We start from the raw sequence: 7500 nt of genomic DNA, 5'->3' as shown, positions 1-7500 counted from the left end.
GTAGTGCGTCATGTCCCGACATGTGGGACAGCGAAGGTACTTAATATATTACGCGAGAGCATGGTTACGGTGGATGTCGCAGTGGCCGTGTGGGTTCGTAACTAGTTATAACATGCTCGTGGTTATGGGTTCAAATCCCATAGTGTGGTGTTCACTTTTTTTCTTTTTTTGCGTGTCTACTCGGCTAATACTACCCTTGTCAAACGTACTGGCATGCGTTCATTATGATTCGAATCCAAAATCTGGCCTCAATCATCATACCAGCACAAGAACCGGTGTTCCCACAGCTTTTCAATCAATAATATGTCTCGTGTTTCAATGTCGTCATTTAGGTCTCGTGTTTTAATGTCGCATATTTTAATATTTTACACAATCTTGCAGATGGCCAATTCGGTGGCGGAAAGGATGCGGCTGTACAGACAGCGTATGTCAGAGCAAAAGAAGCATGACGAAAGAAGAAAAAATGCAGAACAACATAAGCACTACCGCGCCCAATGGGATAACAAGAAAAATCGCAAAGAAAGGGCAAAAGCAAAGCATAGGATGCAAAAAATATGCGTGAGAAAAGAACATTGCAATCGCCAACATCTGGTAGTCCATCGCAAGCCTTCAGATCGGCCCAGAGTTTTGGGAAAGAGGTACGTCGTGCCGGTAAAGCTCTACCAACCAGCCCACGAAAAAACTTTGTGTTGTGAAAAAGCAGGTGGAGAAGTTCGGTGTGGGAAGTGGACTGACGAAGTCGAAGCAGAGGCCGTTTTCTCCAGCAACTGAGGAAGCTGTCCGTTCATTTTACCTCAGTGATGAAGTGTCGAGACAGATGCCCGGTAGGAAAGACGTGGGAACTGTTCGGATTGATTGCCAAAAGCTATAGAAAAAGCTTATGATCATGAATGTGATGGAGGCGTACAAGTTATTCAGATTGGAGGATCCTGAAATGGAGATTGGAAAATCGAAGTTTGCATCGGTGCGACAAGTTAATGCACTTCCGGTGTCGGAGAAAGATCAGAATGTGTGCTGTTGTTCCTATCATGAGAACTTCGACCTTCTCGTGAGAGGAATTCAAAAATGCGTGCCACCCCTGCCAAACAGTGATGACTTGATAGCAAGAACGGTCTCCGGATCCAACCTGTCATGCCATATCGGGGACTGTACCCAGTGTAGTGATTACGATGCTAAAGTTCAGAACATCTTCCAGGAAAGCCACCTTCGTGAAGAGCTGAGCTGCTCCTATCTCCAATGGAATGATCAGCCTGACAGTGCATCAGAGCACCATACTAATGGAGAGACGGAAGCTTATTATGCCGTGGACTTCGTAACACGGTTTTATATCGGCCGTGTTCTCAGTTGTGGTGAACGCGATGGGTTCTGGACTGTAAAGTTCCTTCCTCAGAGTACGATTGGTGGAGTTGCAACATTCAAGTGGCCAGTGAAGGACGACATTGACACTGTCCATGAGTCAGTCATTTTTTATGGTCCCGTTGGTTTCCAGGGAGTGTCCTCGTTCCAAGTCCCTTGCCTGCTTGAAATCAATGCTGCATTTGCTCGTCGTTAGTCAAAATGTGTATGTTTGTTGAACGTTCAAGTTAGCCACAGGATTTCAAAGTTTGACTGATTTCGACGTTGACGTTGGCGTGCTGTTCACCAATTTTTTTGCGGAATTACTATTACCAAATTTCTCTTGTTCCAGTATTTTTGTTCCTGGATTTGATTTATGATTTTTTTGAATATCAGAGAATATAAATAAATGGATTCATTGTTTTGTTAAACATTTATGTAAATGTTTAACAAAACAATGAATCCATTTATTTATAGTCTCTGAAATTGACTAAGTTTTGCCTGTAGTAGCTCATCAGTTGCTCAGTTACACTGTGCCAGATGACCAGCATGAAAAAGGATGAATTTCCCACTAAAAAGTGGTTTAACTGGTTTTTATTCAAGTTGAAATGTGTCTACACCCCTGTTTTGGCCAGTCATTCATCAAGCAGTGTCTGTATATATTGTGGTAGCATCTCCCGACGTTTATTAATAAACGTCCAGATGTGTTACGTCCGTTACACTCAGTTGTTACGTCCGTTACATTACATTTGCCATGGTACTGCCTACTCGGTATCATTAATTCCTCAAATAAATACTGGGAATACAATGACGTACCTATACCAAGCTGCTATTCCAGATTTAGTCTTCTGTCGTAGAACACGTCACAGAAATTTGTGAGCAAAACGATCATCATGCTGACGGGGTATTTTGACGGTTACGTCATTTACGAAGATTCATCATACCGTAGCACTCAGGCAAAAATTCTTAATCTCATATAATTACCATTTCCTGGCACCTTTGTGTTCACTGCACAAAATAAACTAATACATTTGGTACGATAACCTTGTTCTTCATGAAATATTTTTGAGAACTGCCAATAAGTTCTGTCTGAATGTTACGTCTGTGACAGTGGAATTACCCATACATATAAATGTGCTACATTCATACTTATTTCCCAAATTCTGATTACAAACAATGATTGAAACCAACATTATATTTACATATAGTAGGTAATTCCAGTCTGTAACATTGTTCCTTTTACCAAGCGATAACACAGTATATCTTTCATCTTCTTCTTCTTCTTCTTCTTTCGGCTGCTCCCGTTAGGGGTCGCCACAGCGGATCATCCATTATGATCCGCATAGTGATTTGGCACATGTTTTACGCCGGATGCCCTTCCTGACGCAACCCTGGTCGCCTCTTACGACACAGGGATATGGTACACCTATTTTAACCGGGGTATACACCGGCCCAGTATACTGGTACTCATTTCGCCGACCTCGGAAGGATGACAGGCTGAGTCAACCCCTGGTGTATTAATTCAGTGGCTCAACGGGGCTTGAACTCAGGACCTCTTGGATCCCAAGCCGCTGCCCTAACCACTGCGCCAACACCAGACTACAGTATATCTTTCATATACTGTACATATTTCAAGATATTTATGTTGATATGTTATCATGATCATCCAGTTTCATTGTATTCATCAGGTAAGTAACAATATCATGAGATTTTACTGTCATCCATTTCAGTCAATGTCAACAGCTAATGGTTCAGCTATGTTCTTCAATCTTGGTCAGACTCCGAGCTGTCACCAGCTAAGTACTCCTGTTCCTCTGGTATGCTGTCATCGTCATCTGATTCATCATCTCCATCATCACTGGTGTTCACTGATTCAGCAATATCTGTCAACTGCTGTGGGAGAACATACCTCTCATACCAGAGAGGCTCCAGTTTTTGATTGACAAGTGCCCAACCATGTCCGTCACCAGCATCAGGAATATCAGGGTTGGCAATGTGGGCTTTCTTCCATATCCCAACCTGGTAGTTCACTTTCCTGATGTGCTGCTCCAGACTCTTTCAACATGGAGGATGAGTAGCCAGGTCAACATTACTTGAGTGGGTGAGATGATCATCATCTTTGGCATACAGCTCACTCATTCTCAAGAATCGCAACTCATCTACACTTCGAACAGGAGATCTTCCATACAAAGCAGAAGTGAACTCATTGAGATTATCCATGAGGTCCCTCGAAACATCCCACATGTCTCCCAGCCTGGCAAGAACTTCCACAAACTTCGGCATCCTTGAGAGGGTCTTCAATGGCTTCACTTTGCCTTACCCCTTGAAAGCACTCGTGGTATCACAACCACTGCAGGCATGAAGTGCCATCAATGCTGTCAAATGCTGTTGGGAATAGCCACGAGATATTTCACTGATATTGATGAACCTCTTCTTGTTTCCTGTGCCTGTGTCGAACATGATCTTTCGGTCTGTCATCGTCGGAGCATAGTGCAGCAAGATGAAAAATATGTCACTGTCTGGACTCTTCACCATAACATTGTTGTAATGATTGCTCCTGGCATATTCACAGTGGAGAATGACTCTGGAATCCATTACCTCTTGAGCAGACTTGAGTCTCAAAACGTCTCTTCTGCATGTTGAGTGGCCATCTTCAGATGTCAGCAGATATGCTGATCCTTCACAGGGGATGATCACTTCTTTCCCGTGCAGCTTTCTGGCATACGAATCTTGGCTCCAGAGTGGAGTAAGCAGTGCAATAAACTGCTGCTTGTTTTCATCATTGGCTCAGAACTGTTTCCAATCTGCAGGCCTTTTGGTGTTTTCTCCCTTTATAATCAACTTTTCTCCACATCCTCTCCTCTCTTTCCATCGCCTTCACAGAGTTGGGCAGGTAGCTGTCTGTGCTGAACACAACATTGCCTGTCTTTGGCATCATGTCATACACCTTGCTGCATATCTGGTTGAAGTTGCCTGGTACCTCCTCCAAGTAGTAGAGGTAGGCATATTACCATCGAGAATGACAAGCGTCTCATCAGTGGATGGTAGGGCAGCATCGTCAACTTCTTTTGTCAGGTGGGCAAAGGACTTTGACTTATCAGTTTTGGCCAAGAAGCCATCAGCAGTGCCTCTACTGTATGGCACAGGAGTCAGTGGATAAGTCAGGAGTTCCTTCAGGTCCAGTTGTAGGCCTTGCTGTTGGGACTTCATGAACAACTGGAAAGCAATGTTCCCTTGCTGCTGGTATTGGATGACTTTGTTCTTCGCTGTTGTGACTTTGCTCTTCTTGTTCTTGTCAGCTGGGTTTTCAGGTTGAGATGCTTGACTGGCTCAAAGAAGTCACACCCTGTTTCCAAGCGTGTAGCAATGAAGGCATCTTTGGCATCCTTGCCTGCCTGTTCAGCTCTCAGAACATCTTTTTGGACTTCATCAGATGCAGCAGCACCAGAAGAGACAATTAGCAAGTGGTCTTTGCTTTCCACCTCAAAGGGATTGAGGAAGCTTTCCACTGCTTCCATTGTTCTTGTCACTAACTTCTCACTCTTCAGGATCTCAGCTGGACGAAGTTCATGGTGTTTGGTTTCTGTTGCTGTTCCAGATAACGTGTCAGCCATACTGAAGGTGGCATTTATTACGTACTGCGATCGAGCATGGGTTGTTCGTGCCCAGCGTTGATAAGGCATCATAATTCGTCAGAATTCCTGACACACCAGTAGCATTTCCGCCGGCACCACCATGAGATTTAGCATGCCGCATGAAGGTCTCTTCCATTATTGACTTCAGTGATTGTCTTTCACCTAAAAGAGAAAACTTAACTACATATTTGATGTTAATGTCAAAATAAATGAATTGTATCTGAACTAACCTGTTGGCTTCAAACTAAATGATGGGAATAATTCTTAAGATATCTGCAAATGAATATTTGTTGTTGAAGTTCCTTGAGGGGGAGGTGTCTGCACGACTGCTCCAATGGCCATATTCTGCACATTAAAAATATAATTATGTGGGGAAAAAAAATTCACACAATACCAATTTCAATATGGATATCTTTGTTCATGAGAAATCAAGCTTTCTCTTCAGCACCAAGTCATTCCTGTCAGGTATTGACCTCGATGGAGGTTCTGGTCATAGTTAACAAACACAATGAGATTAACCATATGCAATTTAGGATGTGATAACATTGCGGGTATCCAAGATATTGGACCCATTTTGGCATCAAGTGGAATGCAGTTGGCATTGGCATTTCACCTCATGGTTAATTTGCAGGATATATAACAAGAAACAGGATAAAATAAGCTTTATTGAAAACTCTACAACACAGTAATGGGCAGTTAATAAGACTATACAGTACATGTACTCAACATGTTATATAAGCTCTTGGATATATTAATTTTAGACACATACATGGAACCAGCATGAGATGTTTCATATAAGCCATAATATGTGTAGTCTGACAGTGTAATGGGTCATCGAGAAGCCATTCTGATTGTGTACGGAAATCGCTTTTGGCACAAATGACGAAAATTCATTTTTGATGGTACCCCTTTTCATGAGGCTAAAACAGGTAGTGCATCCCAATATTTTCAATGTTAACATTCAAATTCGTATTCAGCATATCCAGACACTTCAAAAAAACAAAATTTTGTTGGGAAGTGGAGGGGGGGGGGTGCACGGTGGCCCGATTGGGGGGGGGGGTGCACGGTATCGAGCCGATGGCCTAATAGTATGATATTTAAAAAACTGTAGTGGGCCCGATATGTTCTCGTGGATCAGGCATTACAGGATGGAGGTATGCGCTCTTTTGAGTGCCCTTCTGGTGAAGTCTGTTTCTGGTGAATGTTCCCCTCCATCCCCTCCCTTACTTGAAAAGGCTGCACAGTTGACACGGCACCTGAAAAGGCTGAATGCCTAAAGTCCGAATTTGCTTCTAAATCTTGTGTCCCAAACCCATCGCTCTCTGCACCCACCTTACCCAGTTACACCCAGCTGTTCCTGGACTCTGTGTCCTTTTCTCCTGACAAGGTGGAGAGCTTGCTGTCAAACCTCGACTCAGATTCTGCAACCGGTCCAGACAGCATCAGCCCACGTGCCCTAAAAACTTGCTCCTCTACTCTTACTCATCCTCTTTCTGCTTTATTCACCCTCGCATTTGCTCAATGTCATCTGCCATCTGCGAGAAAATCAGCAAACATTTCCACTCTGCATTAAAAAAGGTGCAAAAACAGATCACTGCAACTACAGACCAAGCAGCCTTCTCCCAATTATCAGCAAGGTAATGAAATCCATCCTCGCTTCAGACATTAAATCCTTCCTCTTCTCCAATGGCTTGATTTCCGATCATCAATTTGGTTTCAGACCAGGTCACTCTACCCTGGATATGCTGCTTCTGCTCTCCCAATAATGGATGGAGATCCTCAATGCCATACATGAAATCAGAGCCATATCCCAAGACATATCATGTGCCTTTGATAAGGTCTGGCAACTTGCCCTGCTCACCAAGATCTCTTCCAATGGTATCCAAGGACATCTCCACTCATGGCTCGCATACTTCCTCTCCCATCACAGCCAACGTGTGGCCCGAAATGGAGTTCTCTCATCCCCTTTTCCTGTCCAGGCTGGAGTGCCTCAAGGTGGTGTTCTGGGCCCTGTTCTTTTTCTGTTTTTCATAAATGATCTCTCCCACTCTGGCAAATCCTCTTTGTCCCTTTGCTGATGACTCCACCCTCTGCCGTACCATGTGCCATCCCTCAGATCGACAAGCAGCAGCTTCTTCGCTCTCTGCAGATCTGGATAAAATCAGAAACTGGTCTAACACGTGGAGCAAGTCTTTCAATCCGGAGAAATCTCACACTCTCACTTTGTCTCTCCGAAAGGACTGTTTGGACCCCCCCCCCCATCAACTTTCTCAACAATCCACAGGAAGAAGTCCTTTCATTCAAGCTTCTGGGTCTCACCTTCTGTCATGATCTTTCCTGGGAAAGCCACATTTCAAAGCTGGCCTCCAAAGCCAGTCGCCGACTGGGAATCTTCCGTTGTGTAAAGTCCTTCCTTGGCACACCTGAGCTCCTGACCACATACAAAGCTTTCATCTGCAACCTGATGGAATACTGCTCCCGCTTCTCACCTTTCTTGGCTTCACACTGAAGAAATTCAGGCAATTAGGAT

General features: G+C 43.9%; 1 protein-coding gene and 1 long non-coding RNA gene across 2 annotated transcripts in view; one reads left to right on the top strand and one right to left on the bottom strand.

Moving 5' to 3' along the window:
- LOC147031502 (uncharacterized) overlaps positions 1–7500 on the bottom strand; it is a 566858-nt gene that overhangs the window by 122228 nt on the left and 437130 nt on the right. The gene's annotated exons all lie outside the window — the stretch shown is intronic.
- LOC147031509 (uncharacterized) overlaps positions 1–7500 on the top strand; it is an 18137-nt gene that overhangs the window by 9168 nt on the left and 1469 nt on the right. The gene's annotated exons all lie outside the window — the stretch shown is intronic.

Source organism: Eptatretus burgeri, chromosome 2, assembly GCF_056783735.1.
Source record: "Eptatretus burgeri isolate ZD-2024b chromosome 2, Ebu_testis_v1, whole genome shotgun sequence".
Taxonomy (NCBI): domain Eukaryota; kingdom Metazoa; phylum Chordata; class Myxini; order Myxiniformes; family Myxinidae; genus Eptatretus; species Eptatretus burgeri.
Note: the sequence above shows the minus strand (reverse complement) of the source record. Positions and strands in the feature narration are given on the sequence as shown.